At 42.2% G+C, this 25,446-nt stretch overlaps 1 long non-coding RNA gene across 1 annotated transcript; it reads left to right on the top strand.

Moving 5' to 3' along the window:
• The first annotated feature begins 537 nt into the window (after positions 1–537).
• On the top strand, positions 538–24,855 carry LOC122459386. The gene is made up of 3 exons (XR_006280040.1): positions 538–722; positions 24,608–24,653; positions 24,767–24,855. It is a non-coding gene; the product is annotated as an uncharacterized LOC122459386 (long non-coding RNA).
• Positions 24,856–25,446: the final 591 nt, after the last annotated feature.

Here is a 25,446-nt window from a genome sequence, read left to right as displayed (position 1 = left end):
AAGTCTGGAATAATAAGATGCTATTTTTCATATTTTTAACACAAAAATATATATTTTATAGAATTACTTTCAGAACAGAATGGTAATTTAAACATTCTGGAACTTATAGCAGATATGGTTCCAAACATAAAATACAGCTGGTCTTATTCTGACAGGTATGGCAATTTCCAGCAATATCTTTGAAAGACCATATTGTATTAAGTTTCTGTGTTATTGTGGGATAGGATTTGTTTATAATAAATTATCCTTAAGCAAGACAGAGTGCATCACCCTAATGAAATGTGACTTTGACAAATTGGCCCTTTGCTTATCATCTAAGGAGCGATGATCACACTGATTGATCTGAATTGCAACCCCATGGGGAGGTTTTTGGGGGCCATTGTTTTAAATGAATGATATATGTATGATTATGTTCTGCTCCATGGGGGAAGGCTACCACAGCTCCTCTCTGAAGTGAAAGCAGTGGGTCATGATTAAGACAAATTAGCTAGATTGTAACCCCCCACCAAGAGGTACTGCCTCCTGGGGAGGCTCACATATACTAGTACAAACTGGATTCTCCAGAGGCCAACAGACAAAGAAAGGACTTTTGGATAAATAACCTGAGTTTAAACTGACTCAGGAACTTCCTTCTGACCTAGAACCTTCTATCCAAGTGGCCCCAATCCTGGTCAAAAGGTTGGAAGGACTGACATCTCCTGGAGCCTGAGGTTAGCGTGTGTGTAGGTTCTTTTATTGTTTTAATATGTTTTCTCTGTAATGCTTTCACTTTAAGAATAAATGTGGTTGCTTAGAAAGAGCTGGGTGGCAACTTGTAACTGTTGGCAATTACACTGTTCATAGCTTTTGAAGAAAAAGCAAAGGGCCAATGCTGGCCTGTTTAGGTGGTCTGGCTTGCTGGGGATATCACAGTGTAGGCAGGGAACTGTGCTGCCTTTAAGATGCTCTGGTCAGGAGGGAGAGAGATGAAGGTCTCTGCTCAAGAGAGGTGATGGCCCAGGAGTTGAGAGTGGGTACCCTTGGTGGACATGAGGGAATACGGGTGCATTGCCCTGAACCCTGACGCTTACATCTAACGTTAGGTGCAACACAACCATTCTCCTAAAACACGTTGTTTACACTGTTAACAACACCTCTGAAAAAAGTCAGTTGACTAATAAATTAAAAGGGCAAACAAGCCTGCTTTTATCGGAAAGCACATTGAAGAAAATGTTCTTCAGTTTATTTAAACTTCCTAAAGGTTTTCCACTCCATTAACTGATAACTTTATTATCCACTTGTCTAATGCTTCTGAGTACTGCAAGTAGTATAGTCACCTTAGTATGGGAGAAAAGACCTGTTAGTTAGACCTTTACTGATTTATCAGCAGTCACCAACAAAACCCTTTCAAGCCAATTATTCAGAATAATTTTCTGTGTTCTTTTTTCATGCTGTTGAAAAGGGCTGCCAGTATTCACCTTTTTCAGATTCCAAGAGACTTGCAATTCAGATCAGTCAGTGTGATCACTGCTCCTTAATGATAAAAAAAAGGTCCAATCTGTTAAATGTCACATTTAATTAGGGTGATGCACTTTGTCTTGCTTAAAGATTTTTCCACCAATCAAAAATGCCTTCTGAAAAATGTGATGTTTTCCTCTAATGGGTTTAAACACTGTAATGTTTCTTGAGGTTTTCTAAAGTTCTTTGCCAGGGCTAAATGACCCAATCCTGTTCCTATTGAAGTCAGTGATGAAACATCCCTAGACTTCAATGAGAGCTAGATCAGGCTCTAACTCTTTATGGTGCTAATACTTCAGTGTGATCTACAAGTGTCCAAGATAGTGAATCCAACTGCAGGATGGTAGATAGTGAATCCAACTGCAGGATGGTGGTCTATTTATGTATAGAATAAGGCTATAAAAGATAAATTGTAGCTTGATTGATTGCAGAGGGCCACGCAGATTGAAAGTGTCATTAAGGACCCTTTAAAAATATTTTTTGAAATATTGCACACATTAACTTGATGTTGCTTGATAGAGGCATGCACTATTAAAAAATACCCACTACCTACATATCTCTGCAGTCTAGAATCACAAGAAATATACAGAGAAACTGGGGCCAGTCCACAGAACAGCAATAAAAAGGATATGGGAAATGTAGGGACTGACTTGTGTGAAAATATTTTACAAGGTAAATAAGTATAAAGTGACTACTGACAACTAACAGTTAGAGGGAAACCAAAAATGCCAACATTTTAAGGATGCAGAGCAAAACCATGGAAATGAATGATTTGGGATAGTAAAAGTTTTTCTAACTGGTTGTAATTACATTGAGCTAAGATTCCACCATTGATTTATCAATTATAATAATCTATAAAGCACTTTATGAGCATTATTTAGTGAGGTGAATTTTTTGAACCTCTGTGGCATTGTGACAGGGTGTGCTAGCCCTTTATGAGGAGTGGGGTCAGCCTCACCTCTGCCACATGTAACCTGTCTTAAAGTCCAAGAGGGGTCATATGATGGGAGCATGTGACTGAGAATCAGGCCTGCTGGAGAAAATAAGGGCAGTCTCAGCTTAATCTGAGAGATCTTGAGAGGAAGTGTACCGAGTAAAAAACAGGTGATAACTCTCCAGGACAACCTGCTGAGGGGCCTGCTGGGTCACAAGCTCTGGTTAGGAGAGCTGCAAAAAACTACGAGTCTGAAGAAAGGGCTATATGGATGCTGAAACCTATTATAAACTGAAGGGATTAACTGAATTTGAGGGAGAGCTCTGGAGGAGAAGCTGAGGTGGCTGCAGCATGACCTGAAAGCCAGACTGGGTAAGCCCTGCTACAGGCACTATCCCCATGTTCCATGGATATTTTTGGGGGAGGTAGGGATCAGCTGAAAGGGTGTTGCAGAGTCAGGCTGTACTGCCTCTTCTGTGAAGCCCCCACCCTTCCCTTTTAAGTGAGGTTTTCTGAGGGCAGCAGCTAGGGGACCTAGTAGTACGGCTCTAAAGGACTTGGACAAGAGGCTTCAGAGGCAGGGGAAGGGCTACTAAGTATGAGACCCTGCTCCACTGTATATTCTCTGAGATCTGTAGCTTCTGTAGCCCAAATTCTCCACTGTTTCCATGAATATAGAATCAGGGAAGAAATCGTCGAGAGAAATTTGATGGCTTTTGTTCTTCTTCCTTCGAATTAGGCCCTTCTCGTTTTTCCAAGGGAAAGAGGCGGTCTAGTCCCTAGTCTCTTTGAGCATATTCTAAAAATATCATCAGTGCTTTTCAGTTTGAAAAACAAAGTACGTAATGAATGTCATATAGACCTTGCCAACAGAAAGAAATAAAATTGTGGCTTCCTAATGTTGACAATGTCCTTCCAACACATTCCTGGATTACACAGAGTAAGTACCTAGATTCTTGCACAACGAAGAAACATGATGGGAAACTGAACCTGAAGAGCCATTCTCATTTACACTCCCAGAAATTTTGTTTCCTTTTGAATGAATTTCTCTTTCCTATTTAGTATGACATGAATAGTTAGGAAGCCAGCAATTACACTATAAGCATTTCATTACCACATGTATAATATATGGCTCTTCAAGTCTTGTTGGAAATAATGCAGATATAGTGGGGGAATTTTAGCATAGCTCAAATACAATAAAAAGTGGCCAGTCTCCATAACATTATCCATATTGTGACATACATGGAAAATGTAAACTATCCAAATATTCATAGTCAATGAAATTACACACCCTAACTCTTCTGGAAAAACATCTGTATTTTATGTTCAGCATAATGCTCCCTAAAAAACAAACTCAGGATCCACTACTTGGAGCATGAACAAGTGTGTGAGGGATCCTTGCTTCAGCTGGGGAATTCATACCCTCACCTACCACAGTCCCTCCACTGTGCAGGGCCCCTCAAGCACCTCCTTGTGCTCCAAGCAGCATATCCCAGTCTCAGATGTTTATCAGCCAGCATTGAGATGTCTCCCTTGGGGCTGGTGGGGGCCACTGTGGGGTGGGCCAAGGCTCATAGTTTATAGTTACACAGCCCACAACAGTGAGCCTCCCAGCTCAAGTCAACAGATTCGGGCTCACTGGGCTTGTGCTAGCGCTCTAGAAATAATTGTGTAGACAGTGCTTCGAAGTTGCAGCTCAGGCTGGAGATCAGGCTTTGAAGCCCATCCCAATCTTTGGGCTTCAGAGCCACTACTTCCAAGTACTGTATACACAGCTATTGTTAGCGATCTCACAAGCCCACCATCCCCAAGTCTGTCAACACGGCGTGGGAGGCTTGCTACTGTAGGCCATGTAGAGGTATCCCTAATTGCTATGCATTGTCAGCCCCTCCCCCTCTTCCTGCCAGCGGAACAGACAGGAAGCTAAGTCCCACGAGCAGCCAAATTATTCCAATATCATGATTTTTCCAACAGTGGTGTGGCAGAAGTGGGGATGCGCACTTCCACCTTGCCCCATTGGAAAAATCACAATATTAGGCTATTTTCCCTATTTCCAAGTGAAATCATGATTTAGACAGGTCCTTAATCATGAGACCATCCTTTCTCTTACTGCAGACTCCTGCCTCACTGATACAAATAATACACACATTCCTGCTTCTGCAACAAATGAGACAGGTGTCTTACAGGCTACCTCCTCTCTCATTAACGACACTGATTTTTCCCCAGAGCAGGACTAACCTGTGCCCTGAATGAGGCAAGTGTCCTGTGGGGAAAAAAATATGTGATTACATAATTAAAGATCGTTTCATAATGCATGTGTACAAAAGAGCCAAATTAAAATTGCACAGACACCCTTAATTATAATATTTCCTATCTTTTGAATGCAACCTTAACATTCTTTTAACAAAGTTTTGTTAATGGATTCAGTACAGTCTAGTTCCTAACTTTTTTTCAATAAGCAACTAGAGAAACAAAAATAACATCATGTTGACATGCACATGGAACATCTTCAGGGTAACAATCTTTAGATCCACAGCACTCATGTTTCTCACTTGAGCTAATATAGTAACTAATAGAGGATGACAACCCACTACTGCTATGTGGACTAGCACAAGAGGGGGATGAGACCCACACTTTACCAGTGGGTCCCATAGATAGTTGACAGCAGAAGAATATTGCGTTAGAAGAACCTTGTGCTTCAGTCAAAATTCTGGAGGAGAATGTGTTATAGTAGTCATAGAACCTTTTGTTGCTGTTTTCTCCTAAGCCTGACCCTTTCAGCTTGTCCCTACCTCAGCCCTGTGTCTGCCCTCCCACAACTCCTGGTCTCATTCATCCCTACCACCAGGCTGCTCATACCAGTTCTACTCTCTCTGCTAAGCCATTAGTCTACTCCTTGTCCAAATCCCTGGATTCCAATTCTAGGGTCCTTCTGCTAGGCTCCTTGCCCAGCCAGTCCCAGTCTCCCTTACCTCATTGCCTTCTCTGCTACCAGTCACACATACACCAGTTCCCTAACCAACTTGATATTGTACCGCCCCCCCCCCCCAGCTCCCAGTCATACTGTTAGCTTCTCCTTGCTGCCTAGGTTCCAGCAGAGGGAGTACTGAGAATGCAGGAGAGACAATGTCCCCACTCTCATTTCTGTTGCCTAGACACTTTAAAAAAAAAAAAATCACAGGGAGCCCCAGGCTGCTGGGAGCAGCAACTGAAGAATTGTTCTGCTGAGTCTCTGAAAGTCCTAGATTGGAGCATTCTCAGTGCATATAGAATCTTCAGAAAATTTAGTTTCCACATTCTATCAAGGTCCTAGGGTTCATGTGAGAACTGAGATTTTTCAAAGGCTTATAACTTGATCACAATTGGTCATTTTTCTTGGACAGTATGAAAAAAAAATCCTTGACACCAGGGTTCACCCCTGCTGAATTTCAAAGCCTGGAGGTACTAGATCTTGATAAAACAGTTGTAAGAACATTTTTAACATTGCAAAATGTATTTTTTCTCAATCACGTTGTCAGAAACAGCTACGCTGAGTTTGCTGAAACTTAAAAAAATAAATAGCCTAAGGCAACACCCAACATGAAAAATTTCAGCACACATAGATATTTTGGCAAAGTTATAAGCAACTGAAAACAGGGTTTCATAACAGAAAATGTCAGGCAATCTTAAATATATGCAATGCTATCATCTCCACCTATACTATTTGTATCACCCTTGTGAAAATCTTACTGAATTAAGCCTATGTAGAACAAGTGAACATCAACAGGAGACCACGATATAAAGCAGGTTATTCTGCTTCAGATTCTGCCTGCACCATCCCCAACCCCCCTTGGGACCAATTTCATCCTGGTTTCAATAGAAGTTAAGCCCATGTATATGTGAGCTTAATTTTTCTCACCCTATATCCAAATGGTTAAACTATTGTTCTGCTTATAGCTTATAGCTTATGGAACAAAAGAAATCTAGCCTATAACTTATTGAACATTGCCATTTGAGTTATTGCTGAACTTGACCCAATACTATGAGAATAGTAAACAACCTCTATACATTCACCTATTTCTGAGGTGAACTCAACTAAACTTGAAAAGACTAGACCAGTTTCAGTTTTCCCTGATTTATATTTAGATTGAAAGTTATACCAACTTGTATTTGAATACTGTTTTGCATGATGATCCTTAAAACAGATTTTCCTTTCATGTTACTACTTATTTGACTGATATCCCTGTAGACTGTACTGAATCCATAAAAAATGTTTGCGAGTGCAATGTAGCATTCAGTGCCTGGATTTCTGCTTGCACAGAGGTGGGGACAGAACACTTTTTTTTTTTTTAAAAATTTGCCCATTAGGTAAAAGAATTGGAAATTGAAAACTAAAGTCTATCAATACGGGTTGGAATTTCCCAATGGAACAAGAAGGAAGTTATTAATGAGGTCTTCAAAGGCATCAAAAAAGCTCTTCTCCAGATATGACCATCGCATCACTCTTCAGTTCTACTACACTTACCATGTTTAAGAAAAGTAACCAATGGTCTATCAAATATCCATAAGCAAACAGGGAAAACAGACAATAAAAGGCAACATACAGTACTATTGCTTCCATATGAGTGGAGATTACAAATCCACACAAGTAAAGAGCTAGGCATAGTCCTTTAAGCTCAGTGGAGGTAAATGTGAAGCTCCTTGCATGCCTGGAGTGCAGAGTATAAAATAAGCCATTATAGGAAGAGAATGGACCTGGAAGAGTACACATGGTCTTAAGTGTGATTCTCAGCATACAAATGAGGCTACATGCTATTAACTACATACTCCTCTATGGCCATGCAAAGGTTCCAGTGGAACTGGGCCCAAGCCTATCAGAGGCCTGCAAAGGGCTCCATTTTCATTTATGTCTCACTCTTTTCCTCCATCATGGAGCCCTAGCTTTCTCTGTAACTGCTCCCTTCACTTGACGTCGCTTGACCCGATCTGCATGTCTGAGCGCCACTCATTAGTTTTACCTCATATAGCTCTGAATTTCTCAGAGATATGACCATTCACCTGATTTCTCTGAGTTTCAGAGATATTCATTAGATCTTTAGTTTCAGCCACTCTCATACACATTCCAAACCCAGCAATTCATTCATGAAAAGCTTGGTGTGTGAATTCTTACAGTCAGCCATGATTTCCATTATGAATATCTACAAGCTCAAGTGTCAGAGTAGCAGCTGTTAGTCTGTATTCGCAAAAAAGAAAAGGAGTACTTGTGGCACCTTAGAGACTAACAAATTTATTTGAGCATAAGCTTTCGTGAGCTGTGGCTCACGAAAGCTTATGCTCAAATAATTTGTTAGTCTCTAAGGTGCCAAGATCAAGTGTGGCCCTCAAAATTACAAGCTGCAGCAGGAATGTGCAAAAGATCAGAAAAGTGTGAGTGGTCTACAAAGTTTCTAGAAAATGCAAAGTTCTACCATGTTCCTGATGAACAATTCTTGGACAGTTATGATATTTACACTTCTGAGCTCTCATTAGCTAGTGAGGCTGTTGATTTGTGCTTGTGAGGCTTGTTGGGTGCTGAAGTCTCTGATTACAGCACAGAACCTGGTGTTGAACTGTTGTGTCCTGGAGCCTGTGATTCTAGAACAAAAAGTTGCCCATTGATTACTAGTTCAAGTATTATGGATGTGGACACGGCTTGATTGTTGACAAGGAGGATGTGGCTACTTGGTTACAAGTAACAGGTTCTGTGTGCTGTTTTGTTAACTTAGAACAAGACTTTTTCACTTAGTGAAAGCAAAGTAAGACAAGTAGTAAATTGTATTTCATTGTCAAAATTCCTAATGCGGAGTTACACTAGAGATATTGGTTGATCTACAGTTCAACTAGCACCTCTGTTCTGTTTTGCTTGTTTGCTTTTCCAGCCAAATTCCTCATCTTCCTTTTGAGAACTCTAAAACTGAGTTCACAGACTTTTTCTATCTGAGTGAGTGAACACAAACATTCAAAGGAAACATGGAGGCAATCACTCTCTGGGTGGAACTTGCAGAATAGTTGGAAAAGGGTTGCACAATTGACAGGTATATGCAGGCCTGCTATCAGATGCAGAAGGACATGTGCAATATTTTGTGTCATCACTTGGATATTTTACTGTAGTTAGATGAGAGTTGTTTAGCTTTGAGAGGTTCAGATGAGAAATTAGGTAGTCCTCGTAATGGTAACTTTTTGGATTTACTTGAGTTGCTTGCAAGGCATGATAAAGTGTATTGCAAGATCCCCACATGGAAGCTAATACGACTGGTACCACAAAGGTGATGTACTTATCAAATCAAATTTAAAATGAATTTATTGATAGATTCTCAAAAGTATGGCAGACTATTTTCAACAATGCTGAATACTTCTCTGTGTGTCATTGCACTCCTATTCTCTCCCAAATGGAACAAATGTCTCAGGTATTAAGATATACCGAGATTTCAAAAGACAGAGCAAAGATTGTGGAAAAATGTGTAGATTTACTTGATATCCACACCAAAATGAGGGAGGGAATTATGGAGGTTATTTTAGAGAAGCTGAAAAAAAGATGGTTTAGATATGGCTGATTGCAGGGGACAATGCTATGACAACAGAGTTGACATGTCTGCATCGTACAAAGATAGACAAGGTAAGTGAGGTAATATCTTTTTATTAGACCAACTTCTGTTGATGAAAGAGACAAGCTTTTGAACTACACAGACCTCTTCTTCAGGTCTGGGAAGAGCTCTTTGTAGCTCAAAAACTTGTTTCTTTCCCAAACAGAAGTTGGTCTAATAAAAAATATATTATCTGATCCACCTTGTCTCTTTAGTATCCTGGGACCAACATGGCTACAACAACACTGATATCATACAAAGGTAGTCAAAATTGAATTCATCTATATCAGTATGTGCTTTTCATCTCATGTACTGTCCACTCACAGAATCTTGTTGGAGAAGCTGCTGCAATGGTTGTTACCCAAATTGTTCTATTTTTGGAATTGTGCAAAGATTTTATACCCTGTTTTCTGCTTCTACTAGTCATTGGGATGTGTTGAAAAAGAATATTAGCATTACATTAAAATGCCAAAGCCTGACAAAGTGTTCAGGGAGGAAAAAGGCAATCTTTCCACTCTGAAATCAGGTTGAGCGTGTTCTTGACACTTTAGACAAGACTAGGGCTTGACATAAGCTTATGCCAGAACTTAAATTGGATGCTGATGGCTTGCAAATGAACATTTCAGAGTTTTTATTTATTATTTCAGCCAAGAAGTGGTATACTGTCTTAGCAAAAATTAACATTGTGAGCAAAACTTGCCAAGACTGTATCTTGACATTCAAATGGCTCCTGATTCACTTGATGGCCTTTGAGACACTTTATCAGAATTATGGTCTTCTGGGCTCATTGTATGTAAGGAAGCGGCTACCTCATAGGCTGATATGTTAGGAATATCAACACAGTTCAAATAGAATCACTTTCAAAGGATGAAAATAATGCCAGGTGAACGGACGAAAGATCATCAGATCCCAAAAAAGTTTTCGAATGCAAAGTTTTCAACCCCATCTTGGACTCAGTATCAATACAAATGGACCGTGAATCTTTAAGAATGACTTGAAAACAAAGGCACCAATTAATCTCCTTAGCAACATCCACTAAAGGGTTTTTGATATGTTTCCCTAACACAGAAACAACACTTCATATTTTGTGCTTCTTTCCTGTAAGCATGACTGCTAATGAAAGGAGTTTCAGCAAGCTAAAATGAATCAAGACCTATCTAAGAACATCCCTGGGGCAAGAAAGGTTAAGTGATCTGGCAGCTATTTCTATAGAGAACTTGGAAGCAAGCTGAAATAGGCTTGGATGAGCTAATTAATGAGATTGTTTCAGAGAAGGCTAGGATGGTTCCTTTTAAAAGTGCTTAATGGTGAGTGCTGGTCTTTTGAGAGGCTGGGAGGGGGCCAGATTTGAGTAATCAACCAGGGTCTGGAACACTCTTGGTATGGCACTGAGCTACTAGTCAGGAATATCTTGGCAGCCAACAGCAACACTCTCATTAATGCAGAGCCATATTCCTCCATTCTCCCTGTCTTGTTCATCAGTTTCTACTTTGTACTTGTACAGACTGTTGAAAGTATCTGTTATACAAGATCAAGCCCATTGTGATATGTTTAAAGGGCCTGATGTACCCACATAAATATTTTTCTACTAAATGATTTAGCTTCCATAATGCTAAAAACCTAGCAGCTTGGGGAAAAGATTTATCAATAAGCTTTGACAGACAACAATTATTTCTATCTTAACTCATAAATTTTGAGCAAACCAATCTGGAGTTTCCCCCTTGGGATGTGCTGAAAGGAAGTAAGTTTATCTGCAGTGACACCAAATGCTCATCCAGTGTAAAAGCTTCCATGAAAACTTTGATGGTCTGAAGAAGAGGAAACTACAGTAAGTCTGGGCTCATGAAGGAAACTAAAGAGCTTTCTAAATTCTAAAGAATATTTAATCTGATTTGTATAAGTGCATGAACCTTAACCTTTACTTCTCATGTAATCCAGAACAAAAAACTATAATGCTAGTCAAAAATTTTCCAGTGGAAGACTTGTGTGAGAAAATTCTGATTCAATGGAATTGTAATGTTCTTTAGGAACATCATGATTCCACTGAAAGCTTCGATGGAAGCCAGACATGAGGCTGTCTGGTCAGCTGGCAGCCAGAGCTTATTGGCTCCAGGGCTCATGATTACTCTCCTGGCAGGCTGCAGGGCTCACTGGATGGCCTGGTTAGGATCAGCCCTAGGTAGTCCAGGGCGAAGTCGATTTTAGTACCCTCCGGTGCAGTTGAACCCAAAAAAGAATGACTGCGTGGTATGGCAACCCCTGAAAGCTGGTTCCCAGTGCAACTGCCCAAATCACCTGTCCTAGATCAGTCTCTAGCTGGCCTACTTCCCTGGTTAGCCAGCTCCCCTGCTCCATGGGCTGCTAGCCAGTTGCCTGGGAAGTCAGGTGACTGGCTCTCCATGCTACCCAATAGTCCCACTGTTTGGCAACTGAGCTCGCAGCATTCCAGGAAGCTGAGCAGCTGGGGAGCCTGGGCACCCAGCAAGCCAAAAAATCCCTGAAACTGAATTTTTATAGAAATCCCTTCACACAAATTTGTTTGGTGGAAGAGATTTCCATTTCCTGGCCTGCTCTACTCCTTAAACTTTGCCTGTATCTTTTAAAAATACTTCACTTCTCATTTTTTTTCCTGACAAACTAACAGGGGCATTCTTGACTAACAGAAAGTTGAGCTGGCTGTGCCCTTTCCCCTTGGTTGGTGGCTGTATTCTACCATTTGGGAATTTTCAAGCTGGCTGGTGTAGTATGCATGGATCAGCCACTGTGCTGCTGTTGCTACAAAGCTTAAATGGTGTCTGGTGGCCTTCTGACCAATCAGGAAGCATAGTCATTTAGGGACTGTTTACCGGGCCCAGCCAAGCTCATTGGGTTGCTAGGCGACCACACCGAGAGCCAGCTGAGGCCTGATATTTGCTTTATTGGATAATAGAATAATTAATCTGTTCCATTTACTTAGATGATCCAATAAATGTTTAAAACACTTGGAAAATATTTATATTAGGTTGGTAGCACTGCATAATTCTTTCAAAATGGCTTCTTTTCATTTCCCTTAGTGAAAGACCATTCTAATTTATGTAGTCGCTTACCTACTCAAAGTTAACACATACTGCTGTAGATAACGAGATATAGCACAGTCGCTTAGAGCTTTAATCAAAGCCTCATTGACTTCAGCAGGCTCTGGATCAGGCCCTGAATTGCCTTTTTACCTTGCCTTAAATGAGTATATTCTAATGTAGTCTTTTTATTTTACTTAATTAAATTTAGTGATGCTGTATTACACCACCATGTGTTCTGCTCTGCTTGCTACGGTTTCAAGCACAAAAGAATCAAAATCACCTCTGGTACTTGTGGCAGATTTGGAGGCTCTAGGAACACATGAAGACCAAGGACAGTGACCACAAACACATTCACAAGAACAAAGTCTTATCTGTACTATGAGTTTTATTAAAGCAATAAGGAAAGATACACATACTCATGCATATAGAAATCCCACAAAACCTATGCAAAAGTTATAACTGTAGCCATATCACGTTTTCAAGATACTGTAGCATTTAAAGGATCTCTCACCAAATGATTGTCAGTAAGGGATGGTTACTGCTGGGGTTTTTCCATGGGTTTTCCCACTTTTACCCAACCAGGGAACCCTTTATATATTGTAATTCTGACTATGCCTAACACCTACTCCTAGGGAATTCTGTACCAAAAAAAAAAATTGTGCCAAAAAAATAGAATTTCGGCCATAATATTTTAAAATTCTGCAAATTTTATTTGTCAATAAATAAACGTGGAGGCTCCAGTATGGCAGTGAGGAGCATAGGCCAGTGGCTGCACAGTGGTGGGAGATCACCCTGCAGCTCTCCCTCCCCCCTAGACACGGACTTGATGGTGATGCTGCACCTGACCCTGACACAACACAAGATCCGGGCCTGCCTCAGAAGTACCCCCTAGGGCCCTGCTCCTCCATACCAGGCACACCAATTCTCCATGATTTTATCTAATATTGTTAACCCAGTTATATTTTGACCTTCACAACATCCCCTGGCAATGAGTTCCACAGATTGACTGTGAGTTGTGAGAAGAAATACTTCCTTTTGTTTGTTTTAAACCTGCTGCCTGTTCATTTTATTTGGTGACTCTGAGTTCTTGTGTTATCTGAAGGGTTAAATAACACTTCCTTATTCACTTTCTCCACACCATTCTTGATTTTATAGATCTCCGTGATAGTTGTCCCCTTTAGTTGTCTCTTTTCCAAGCTGAACAGTACCAGTCTTTTTAATCTCTCCTCATATGGAAGCTGTTCCAGACCCCTCCTCATTTTTGTTGTCTTTCTCGGAACCTTTTCCAATTCTAAAATCTTTTTTTGAGATGGGCAGACCAGAATTTCACACAGTATTCAAGTTGTGGGCATACCATAGAATTATATAGTAGCATTATGATATGTATTGTCTTATCTAGCCTTTTCCTAATGGTTCTTAAAATTCTGTTAGCTTTTTTGATGCTGCTGAGCATTGGGTGGATGTTTTTAGAAAAGTATCCATACTTACTCAAAAATCTCTTTCTTGAATGGTAACAGCTAATTTAGACCCCCTCGTTGTGTATGTATAGTTGTGATTATGTTTTTCAATTTGCATTGGTTTGCATTTATCAACATTGAATTTTGTCTGCCATTTTGTTCTCAAGTCACCCAGTTTAGTGAAATGCCTTTGTAACTCTTTGCAGTCGAGTAATTTTGTATTGTCTGAAAATTTTGCCACCTCACTGTTTACCCCTTTTACCAGATCATTTATGAATATATTGAACAGCACTGATCCCAGTACTGATCCCTGGGGGACACCACTATTTACACCTCTCTTCATTTTGAAAACTGACCATTTATTCCAACCTTTTTTTCCCTGTCTTTTAACCAGTTACTGATTCATGAGAGGACTTTCCCTCTTATCACATGGCAGCTTACTTTGCATAAGAGCCTTTGGTGAGGGACCTTGTCAAAGGCTTTCTGAAAGGAGAAGTACACTACAGCCACTGGATCATGCGTGTCTACATGTTTGTTGATCCCCCTAAAGAATTCGAATAGATTAGTGAAGTGATTTCCCTTTAGAAAAGCTGTGTTGACTCCTCCCCAACAAACTGTGTTCATCTATGTGTCTGATCATTCTGTTCTTTCCTATAGTTTCAACCAATTTGCCTAATACTGAAGTTTTAGGCTTGCTGGCCTATAATTGCCAGGATCACTTCTAAAGCCTTTTGTGACGGGGCAAGGCCAGATGGCTATAGAAAAGTAGTGGGAGATAGATATATTAGCTCCAGGCTAAACAAATCCCTGGTACCGGGTTAAGTGAAATGGAAGCTGCTCCAGGTCAATTAAGACACCTGGGGCCAATTAAGAACTTTCCAGAAGGCAGGGAGAAGGCTAGGTTGATTGGGACACCTGAAGCCAATCAGGGGCTGGCTGAAACTAGTTAAAAGCCTCCCAGTCAGTCAGCTGGGTGTGCATGTCAGGAGATGTGGGAAGAAGTTGCGCGGTTGGAGAGGCTGAGTAGTACACACCATATAAGGTACAAGGAAGGAGGTCCTGAGGTAAGGGTGAAGCGGAGCTTGAGGAAGTGAGGGCTGCTGTGGGGGAAGTAGCCCAGGGAATTGTACATGTCATGTTTCTAAAAGGTCAGCTACCATAGCTGACACTATTAGGGTCCCTGGGCTGAAGCCTGGAGTAGAGGGTGGGCCCGGGTTCCCCCCTTTTGCCCCCTGTTTAATCACTGAGACTGGGAGACAACAGAGACTGTGCAAGGAAGGATAACTTCTCCTCACCTCCCTCGCTGGCTTATGATGAAAATGGCTCAGTAGACTGTGACCCTTGTCTCTAGAGAAAGAAGGGTTACGTGGAGGGTCACAGTGAGCCTCTAAGGCTAGCAAAATCTGCCAGGAAACATGGGACCCACGTAGGCAAGGACAGAGCTTTGTCACAACTGCTGTCAGAAGTGGGATTTCGTTCACAGCGTGGCGGAAGAAAGAGATTTAAAAAAAAGTGCACTGGGGTTTTGGATTTTTTTTGGTTTGGTTTTTGTTTGTTTGCTTTATACCACAATGGAAGAGGTGGTAAGAGCTCTGGTACAAGCCATGGCAGCCCAGCAGGAGGCCACCCGGGTTCAGGCAATGGCACAACAGGAATCTATTCAGCTACAGCAGGAAACCAATCAATTATTGATGAGCCAGGCAACCCAAGATCGTGCCCTCTTGAGAGAGGTGGTGGATCAGCTGAAGATCCTCACCACCCAGGCCCGGGGGTCCGACGGGACGCGAACCCTGAGGACCACTGGTTGTTTGCCAAAGATGACGTCAGGAGATGACAGAGGCATATCTCCTCTCATTCAGAAGGACTGCTCAGCGTGAGGCATGGCCCCAGGAGTAGTGGGCCAGCATCCTCACCTCTTTTTTTGTGTGGAGAGGCCCAGAAGACCTACTTTGACTTGCCTGCCACAGATGCCACTGACTATACCTGTCTGAAGGCAGAGATCCTAGCACGTGCAGGGGTAACGGCAGCGGTAAAGGCCCAGAGGTTCCATGAGTGGAAATACCAGGAGAACAAACCCCCGAGGTCCCAGCTATTTGACCTCATACACCTCGCACAGAAGTGGTTAAAGCCCGAGGTGTGCAGGCCTGAGTGAGGGGAGCCCCAGGACTAAACCCCCTAACCCAGGGATAGGGGAGTGATTAAAAGCAATTATAGATGTTATGCATGTGGGGAGTGGGGACACATAGCAGCACAGTGTCCCAGCATCGAGGAGCCTCTGCAATGTAACTTGGGGGACTGGGAGGTTCCATGCTCCCTTATCCACCTCATGGGGGTCGCATTAGGCCCGCATAATTACACCAGGCCAGTGAGGATAAATGGAGCAGAGACTACAGCGCTTGTGGACTCTGGGAGTGCTATCGCCCTCATATCGGGTAAGCTGGTAAAAAATAGTCAGCTGCTACAAGCCAAATGCGTAGTAGTGACATGCGTGCATGGGGCTGTGAGCCATTACCCCACCATCCCAGTGGAGATAGAGGTTCGGGGAAACCCCATTGAGGTGACCATGGGCGTAGTTCCTTGTCAAGGTTCCTTCCCCACTCTGAACTCTAGGGTACAGATGTGGGGACCTGCATGAAAACCTCCTAAGCTTACTTTTAACAGCTTAGGTTAAAACTTCCCCAAGGTACAAACTATTTTATCCTTTGCCCTTGGACTTCCACTGCCACCACCAAATGTCTGGGTTACTGGGAAAACGTTGTTTGGAAACGTCTTTCTCCCCCAAATCTTCACCAAAACCTTGCACCCCCCCTGCCTGGGAAGGCTTGATAAAAATCCTCACCAATTTGCATAGGTGACCGCAGACCCAAACCCTTGGATCTTAAGAACAATGAAAAAAGCATTCAATTTCTTACAAGAAGAATTTTAATATAAGAAAAGGTAAAAAGAATCACCTCTGTAAAATCAGGATGGTAAATACCTTACAGGGTAATTAGATTCAAAACATAGAGAATCCCTCTAGGCAAAACCTTAAGTTACAAGAAAGACACAAAGACAAGAATGTTCATTCTATTCAGCACAGTCTAATTTCTCAGCCATTTAAAGAAATCGTAATCTAACACATATCTATCTAGATTACTTACTAAGTTCTAAGACTCCATTCCTGTTCTCTCCCCGGCAAAAGCATCACACAGACAGACCCTTTGTTCTTCCCTCCCTCCCTCCAGCTTTGAAAGTATCTTGTCTCCTCATTGGTCATTGTGGTCAGGTGCCAGCGAGGTTATCCTAGCTTCTTAACCCTTTACAGGTGAAAGGATTTTTCCTCTGGCCAGGAGGGATTTTAAAGGTGTTTACCCTTCCCTTTATTTTTATGACATTCCTAAACTCCCATATCCTGTAGTCATTTGGAGGGACTATCCAGGGTTTGATAATTTACTCCCCCCGGAGAGGCTGGAGGGAGGTGGGGATCCTGAGGACAGCGACTCGTCACCGCGGGAATGTCAACCCCCGATGATTGCTGAGATTTCTCAGGATCTGTTCTCAGCCCCCCAAAAGACCCGGAAAACAAAAAAAAGAGAGGAATGCCGCGAAGGCCTTGGGAACCCGGATCCTGACCCAGGGCCAGAAGACCTCCCTAGTAGGCAGATTGACGTGAGCAGCCAACAGAGAAACTTCCACCACAGAAGGTGAGCCAGAAGCTGCCCCCAGCCATGACGGCGGCGAGCCGTTGGAAGAAGCTGAAGCCGGGCCCTGGGAGCTTGGGCAGGTTAGTCCCGGGAGAGAGGCTTTTGGGCAGGACCAGGCGGAGGACCCCAGATATAACACCAGAAAAGAGGTGGCCGAGATCGATGGGATACCTGTGGATGGGAAGGTCCGGGGTCCCAGGCCTTATTTTATAGTGAGGAAAGATCTCCTGTACCGCGTGGTGCAAATGCAGGAGCAAGAGATACAACAACTTCTGGTGCCACAAAAACATCAAAAACTCCATACTGAGTCTCGCCCACAGTCACCTGTTTGGAGGACACCTGGGGTAGAGAAAACCCAGGCACAGATTCTGCAGAGGTTCTTCTGGCCAGGAGTACATGAAGAGGTCCGGCGATACTGCACCTCTTGTCCGGAGTGTTAGTTACATAGCCCTCACCCTCACTTGCAGGCTCCTTTGATACCTCTTTCAATAATAGAGGTTCCTTTTGAACAGATAGCCATGGATCTGGTAGGGTCCCTAGAGAAGACAGCTCAGGGCCACCAACATGTGCTTGTTGTACTGGACTATGCAACCCGGTATCCAGAAGCTGTTCCCCTGCGCAACACAACTTCCAAGACAATAGCTAAGGAGCTAGTACAGATCTTTGCCTGGGTTGGGCTACCCAAGGAGATATTGACTGATCAAGGGACACCTTTCATGTCTAAGTTGATGAAAGATCTCTGTTCATTGCTCCATGTACAAGCCCTACGGACCTCTGTATACCACCTGCAAACAGATGGCCTTGTGGAAAGATTCAATAGGACCCTCAAAGCCTTGATCAGGAAAGTGGTGAGCTGGGATGGGAAAGATTGGGATACCCTATTGCCTTACCTCATGTTCGCCATCTGGGAGATTCTGCAAGCCTCCATGGGTTTCTCTCCATTCGAACTACTATATGGGCGCTGCACTCGGGGCATATTGGATATAGCCTGAGAAGAGGAGCCAAATCCCAGAAGGAACATAGTTGAGCATGTACTGCAGATGAGAGATTGGATAGCCCAGGTAATGCCCATTGTATGGGAACACTTGGAGAGAGCACAGGAGACCCAACGAACACATTATAATCACCAAGCAAAGCTTCGACTGTTCCAACCAGGGGATTGGGTGACGGTACTGGTGCCCACAGCAGAAAGTAAACTGTTGGCCCGTGGCAGGGACCCTATGAAATAATCGAAGCCGTGGGAGAGGTGAACTATAAGGTGCGGCAGCCAGGCCATCGGAAATCAGAGCAAATTTACCACATCAATCTTCTAAAACCTTGGCACGATCAAGAGGCATGCTTAGTCATGCAGGAGACCCTTCCCCAGGAGGATAACTTACACGAGCAAGTGAGGATATCATCTGACTTGACACCGATCCAAAAGATCGAGGCAGCCGACATGATTAATCGCAACAGAGATGTGTTCTCTACAAAACCAGGGCGGACGACTGAGACCTATCACCATATCCACACGATCCCCAGAGCCAAGGTAACATTGATATCCTACTAAATCCTAGCAGCCAAAAGAGAGGAAATCAAGGCCGAAGTAAAGAAAATGTTAGAATTAGGGGTTATTGAAGAATCTTACAGTCAGTGGTCCAGTCCAGTCATTCTAGTGCCTAAACCTGATGGTACTATGAGATTCTGTAATGACTTTCACCTACTGAATGAAATATCCCAGTTTGATGCATACCCCATACCACGCATCGACGAACTGGTTGACCGACTGGGTAGTGCCCGATTCTTGACTACACTAGATCTGACAAAAGGGTACTGGCAGATTTCTCTGACCAAAGAAGCTAAAGAAAAGACAGCATTCTCCACCCCGGATGGGCTATTCCAGCACCTCATGGATAAGCTGCTGTGCCCCCATACTAGTTATGCAGCTGCATACCTAGATGATGTCATCATCCATACGCCAGACTGGGGAACCCACTTGGAGAAAGTTGAGGCAGTACTGCACACCTTAAAGCAGGTTGGCCTCACTGCTAATCCCACTAAATGTGCCATAGGGCTAGCAGAGGCTAGGTATCTGGGATATATTGTGGGAAGGGGCATAGTGAAGCCCCAAACGAATAAGCTAGAGGCAATTCAAAACTGGCCCCGGCCGACCTGAAAGAAGCGGGTCCGTGAGTTCCTAGGCGTGGGAGGCTACTAACGATGGTTTATTCCCCACTTCGCCACTAGGCCAAGTACCCTAACAGACCTGGTGAAGGCCCGAGGTCCAGACATGGTAAAGTGGACCAACGCAGCAGAGGGGGCATTTACAGACCTTCGGACTGCCCTCTGTAATGTCCCCATACCCATTGCCCCAGACTTTAACAGGGAATTTATTTTACAAACAGACGCTTCCGAGGTGGGGTTGGGAGCAGTTCTGTCGCAAATGGTGGGAAAAGAGGAACAGCCAATCCTCTACCTAAGCAGAAAGCTTCTCCCAAGAGAACAGAAATACGCAGTAGTCGAGAGAGAATGCCTTCTGTCAAATGGGCTATGGAGACACTGAGTTATTACCTCTTAGGCTGGCGATTTACTCTTGTGACAGACCATGCACCCCTCCAGTGGATGCAGCAGAATAAGGAAAAGAATGCAAGGGTCACTGGGTGGTTCTTATCTCTCCAACCGTTCCAGTTCCACATACGGCACAGGGCTGGATGCCACCATCCGCCAGGAAACACAGGACCCACGGAGGCAAGGACAGAGCTTGACTGAGAATCTTTAAAAACAAGATTGGTGTTACTTTTGCTATCTTCCAACCATCTGGTACAGAGGCCGATTTAAGTGATAGGTTACATACCACAGTTATGCAAGGCACTGAATTTAGCCGTATGGAGTGGAAATCTATCAACTTCATGAAAAAACTCGTACAGATACAGACAGACATCATCTTCCTTTCCAAATGCAAACAGATGGACATCATACCAAAAGGACTGAAGGTAAAAAAAAAATGTTAGTCTCTAAGGTGCCACAAGTCCTCCTTTTCTTTATACCACAGTTAGTAGTTCTGCTATTTCACATTTGAGTTCCTTCAGAACTCTTGGATAAATACCATCTGGTCCTGGTGACTTATTACTGTTTAATTTATCAATATTTATCTCCCTCCCATCTTCTAGAGTTAAGACTGACACAAGAATTCATTCAGCTTCTCTGAAATGTCCTTGTCTTCCTTGAGCGCTCCTTGTGCAACTTGATTTAGTAGTCTAGTAGCCCCATTGATTTTTTTGGCAGGTTTCCTGTTTGTGATGGATTTAAATTTTTTTGTTGGCTTTTTATTTTTTGTCTTTTGCTAGCTGTGGTTCAAATTCTTTTTTTACCTAGTCTAACTATAAACTTGATTTTCCTGAGTTTGTTCCTTTCTATTTTTGGCTTCCAATTTTTAAAGGGTGTCTTTTTGTCTGTAAACCCCTCTTTTACTCTGTTTAGCCATAGTGGCATTTTTGGTCCTCTTACTATGTTTATTTTTTTTATTTGGGGAATACATTTAATTTGAGCCTCTCTTATGGTGTTTTTAAAACATTTCCTTGCAGCTTGCAGGCATTTCAGTCTTGTGACTGTTCCTTTAAATTTCCATGTAACTAGCTTCCTAATTATTGTGAAGTTCCCTTTTTTGAAGTTAAATGCTAGTGTGGGGGGCTTTTTGGGTATTCCCCCCCATGTTACATTTAATTATGTTATGGTCACTATTACCAAGTGTATTCACCTGTTGGATGAGCTCCTGTGCACCACTTAGGACTAAATCTAAAATGGTCTTTCCCCTTGTGGGTTCCAGGACTAACTGCTCCAAGAAGCAGTCATTTATGGTATCTAGAAGTTTTATCTCTACATCCCATCCTGAGGTGACATGTGCTCAGTCAATATGGGGATAGTTGAAATCCCCCATTATTATTGCATTTTCTGCCTTTGTAATCTATCTAATCTACCTGAGCATTTCACAATCACCATCATATCCTAATCAGGTGGTCAGTAGTATATTCCTACTACTAGACTCATATTCAAACATGGAATTTATATCCATCGAGATTCTGTGGTACAGTTTGATTCATTTAAGGGTTTTATAGTATGTTGACACTGCGTTCTTTCACATATAGTGTCACTCCCCACCCAGCACAACCTATTCTGTCATTCCTATATATTTTGTACTCTGGTATTACTGTGCCCCATTGATTGTCATCGTTCCACCAAGTTTCTGTGATGCCTATTATATCAATAGCCTCATTTAATACCAGGCACTGAAGTTCAGCTATCAAAGGATGGCACGCTAGAACCTTCTTAAGAAACTCTTAGTCTTGCCTATCAGGCCGCTAGGCTCAATGCACAGCCTCCCCGCCCCCCTCTCCGAACAGACCACACTACAAACTTCAATGAAGCAGGCGCACGGCAAGCACACAAACAAACAGACAACAAATTCATCCAAGGGTCACATGTTTGCTCCTCCTTCACCTGGAGCACTCCCTAGCAAAACTCTCCTGTTTGCTAGCATCAGCAACTTGAATAGCTGTAGTACTGAGGGCCTGCCGTAAGTAAGATATGATTACACTTCCTAGCACAGCTGTACAATGATTTACATCTACAAGAAGTTTATGCTCATTCGGCAATGAGCGCTATGCAGACATTGGGATCTACCCACACAAAACAATCAGCAGAATCAAGGCCATATTTACAAATCATGGGCCTGATTCTGCAAATGCATATGAACCTGAGTAACTTTTTTTTCACATGAGTAGTCCCTTTTAATTTAACTTATGGGACTAAAGTTAGTCAGCTGCATAAGTGCTTGTAGGAATGCTCCCATAGTTAGAATGAGGTACAGAAACTTATATGTGATAGCTTAGAAAAATCCCCCTTACACAACTGGGAAATGGAGACAACTGTGAAAGCAACAGCCAAGGTGGAAAATTGTTTCCAAATGTGCTTATCAACTGCTTTTAAACACAGTTGGTAGTAAGTTTCAAGGTGCTGTGTGGACAACATCTTGCATAGATTTGTACTTTAGCTAGTATGCATGAAATAAGTGCCTGGTAAAATTTGTTTTCTCTTGGGGGTGGGGGGAAGGGAGGTAGTAATAATGAACCCTTTGAATATCGGAAATAAAAATAGTAGGATATTAAATGTGAGACAGGACTATTTTCATATATAAAAGAAATCAATCTAAAGAGAAAAACAAACACACTTCAAGATGTTAAAAGCAATCTTTGGATCAGTTCTATCAAAGGCTTCACCAAGTTCATGCAAAACCAAAGCAGGTGTAACTCCTGTACTTATATCTACAATAAATAAACCAGACCACAATATTGCAAATGCAGGTATGCTTAACTGTACACACCTGACATGAAATCCTGGCTCCATTTAAGTCATCAGAGCCAGGAGTAACAACAACACAAGGTGCAAGTCAGGAAACAACCAGACCCAGCCTTGCAGTCTTTTATCCACTTGTGCTGACTGCTGCACTATTGTGATGGTCTAGAAATTATGATATTATGAGGGGCAGGTTAAGATAATCAAACATATCAACTACTCAGATATTGCTCTCTGTCAGCCCTCATGGCTGCAAAGAAATGCTTGAAAATATGGACCATAATAGCTCAAAAACTAGAAGGCTTTTGCTGAAACCTGGGGTTTGGTAATATTTGGAAAGGGTTCATAAGCTTGAGCCATTGCTAAAGCATATGTGAGTGTTCTGCTGATCTTAAACATCTTCTCCTTATATTTCTGGGGGGGGAGAATATTTGGTTTCTATATACACCATGATGACTCTTGAGAAAGAAGCTAAATACACTGGACAGTTTGTCTAGAGTAGCTGAAACAGAACCCAGGGATATGATCAATTGAAAAACAAGGACCCTCTCATCAAAAGATTCTTAGGTTGGTGGAAATGTAGTTAAGATCAAAAGGCTTAAGATGGTAGCACTAACTACAGCTCATTAATACAGAGGTAAACCCCTTTTTCCTAATATAACCGCTGAGAGGAACAAGAGAACAAAAATAAGCCTTATAACGCCAGTAAAAAATCTCAACTGCATTATAAGTTGTCTGATATCAAAGTGATCATTAAGTCACCAAAAACGTAATTCCCAGTTCTCAGAAAAAAATTGCAAATTAAACCACTGTAAGAAACGTGTTTGCATGGGAAGATAAAGACCATATGCAGGGCATGAGGGGAAATCATGAAAACGGCAGCATATACTGAAAAGTCTCATTGGGTTAAATGCTTCTCTGATGTCACTCAGCTGAAGTTAATGGAGTGAAACCTGAGGCAACCTTGGACCCTAACTCTGACTGGATATTACTGCACAGAAATAAAGTTATTAACAGTCACCACTTGTGTACCCACACATCCTGGGCTGAATGCAGACATGGCATATGAGTTGCACCCACTTTTATTAAAACATGGCAACTGCCATACTGGAGCACACCAGTTGTCTATTCAGTCCAGTAGCCTTTCTCTCATAGTAGCCAGTACCATCTGTATCAGATGCAAAATGCTACAGTGAGCAATTATGTAACAACCTGCCCAGCAGAAATTATTCTTCCTAACATGCAACAGTTAGTGGTTTATGGTTTATGTCCTAAGCATGACAGTCTATATTCGTGATATGTGTGAGCTTTGTGATCTGAAGCTCCCGGCTCCCATCTGTTGCTGAATGGGGGATGGGGGTGGGGGGCAGAAGCATAAATACAGTTACCTCATTTTATAAGATATTTATCCATAACTCCAGATGGGCAAAAGCTTTAGAGGCAAAGAAGCTCTCTGCCACCATCTATTACTGAACAGGGGGAAATATGATTACAGAGAGAGCTTCATTTGAACAATGTTTCCACCTAGAATTCTTCCACTGACAATTTGGGAGTTGCTATAACTGTGCTCAAGCTCAGCATTGATCGAGTGCTGAAATTGAATTGAGAGTGGGGAAAAAAGGCTCCTATGTTCTAGCAAAGACTCTTCATGTTTCCTATATCCTACTGGTTCCCAGTCCCCGAGGTTCTTGTATTACTAAGGGGACTTCCTGGTGAGAGACAACACAGGCTAAGGACTTTATGACAGAAGATGATGCAGAGGTGGCTCCTCAAAGGGAAGCAATGGAGAAAAGACTTTACTGAAGCAGTAATAGAGCTGAGTGAACTCTGGTGAGGCCCCTCATATCCAATCACTAAATAAAGCTAGAGTTTCTATAGCTGGGGGGTTAGGTAGCAGAGACTCAGAACAGGTCCAGACAGCACACTCCAAGGGCACCTCAGGACTCTAGGATTGTGCTACCCACTAACACCAAACCAGTAGTGGATGGGGAAGGGAACAATTATCATGGTAAAGAGACATTTGCCTATTGTACATTTACCTTGCCAGGTTGAGAACAGAGTCATCAAACTACTGCCAAAGTTACCATGGGGAAGTAGGTTTTCTGGGTTTTTTCTATCATTCATACAGATATTATTGCTGTGTCTTTTCAAGTTGATACTGGGTTCTCTTTTTCCCCTAATAATATTTTCCTTCTTTCATACACAGACTTGGTGCTTGCAAGTGAGAAAACATGGCCTATTGTGGGCACTCAGGGAAAGTATTTAGTGATCCAGATATTCCGGGTTGGTCTCAAGGCAGTGGTGCTAGTTTTAAGAGGGACCCATAGCTATTGAACCTGGCCCTTGTAGCTGACAACACCTGGAAGAAAGGGTTATTTTATGCCTATATCCTCTGTAATAGAACTGTTTCTATTCTCTCCCTGAATCATATTAATCTGCTGATCTCAACCATACCTAGTGGTAATGAGTTCCATAGAATAGTAATGTGTTTGTGTATACAATTGTTTCCTTTTATCAATTTTAAATATGTGGCCTTTCAATTTCACTGAATAGCTTGTCATCCTTTTATTGTGAGAAAGTGTGAATAGGAGTGGCTGACCTAACTTCCCTTTACCACTCATTGTTTTGTATTCTTCTGTCATATCTCCTCTTTTTATCTCTTTTCTAAATGAAACAGTCCCATTCTCTTCCATATCTCTTCATAAGTAAATCCTTCCCTTCTTAGAATTTGTTGCCCAATCTCTGAATCCCTTTTATATTTGCTATATCTTCTGAGATAGTGTGACCAGAATTGAACACATTATTCCAGGTAAAATCATGTATTAATATAATAGCATACATATATTTGCAGTATTCAGGTCCTTTCTTTATACATCTTAATGTTTT

The sequence above is a fragment of the Dermochelys coriacea genome, chromosome 3, assembly GCF_009764565.3.
Source record: "Dermochelys coriacea isolate rDerCor1 chromosome 3, rDerCor1.pri.v4, whole genome shotgun sequence".
Lineage (NCBI taxonomy): Eukaryota > Metazoa > Chordata > Testudines > Dermochelyidae > Dermochelys > Dermochelys coriacea.
Note: the sequence above shows the minus strand (reverse complement) of the source record. Positions and strands in the feature narration are given on the sequence as shown.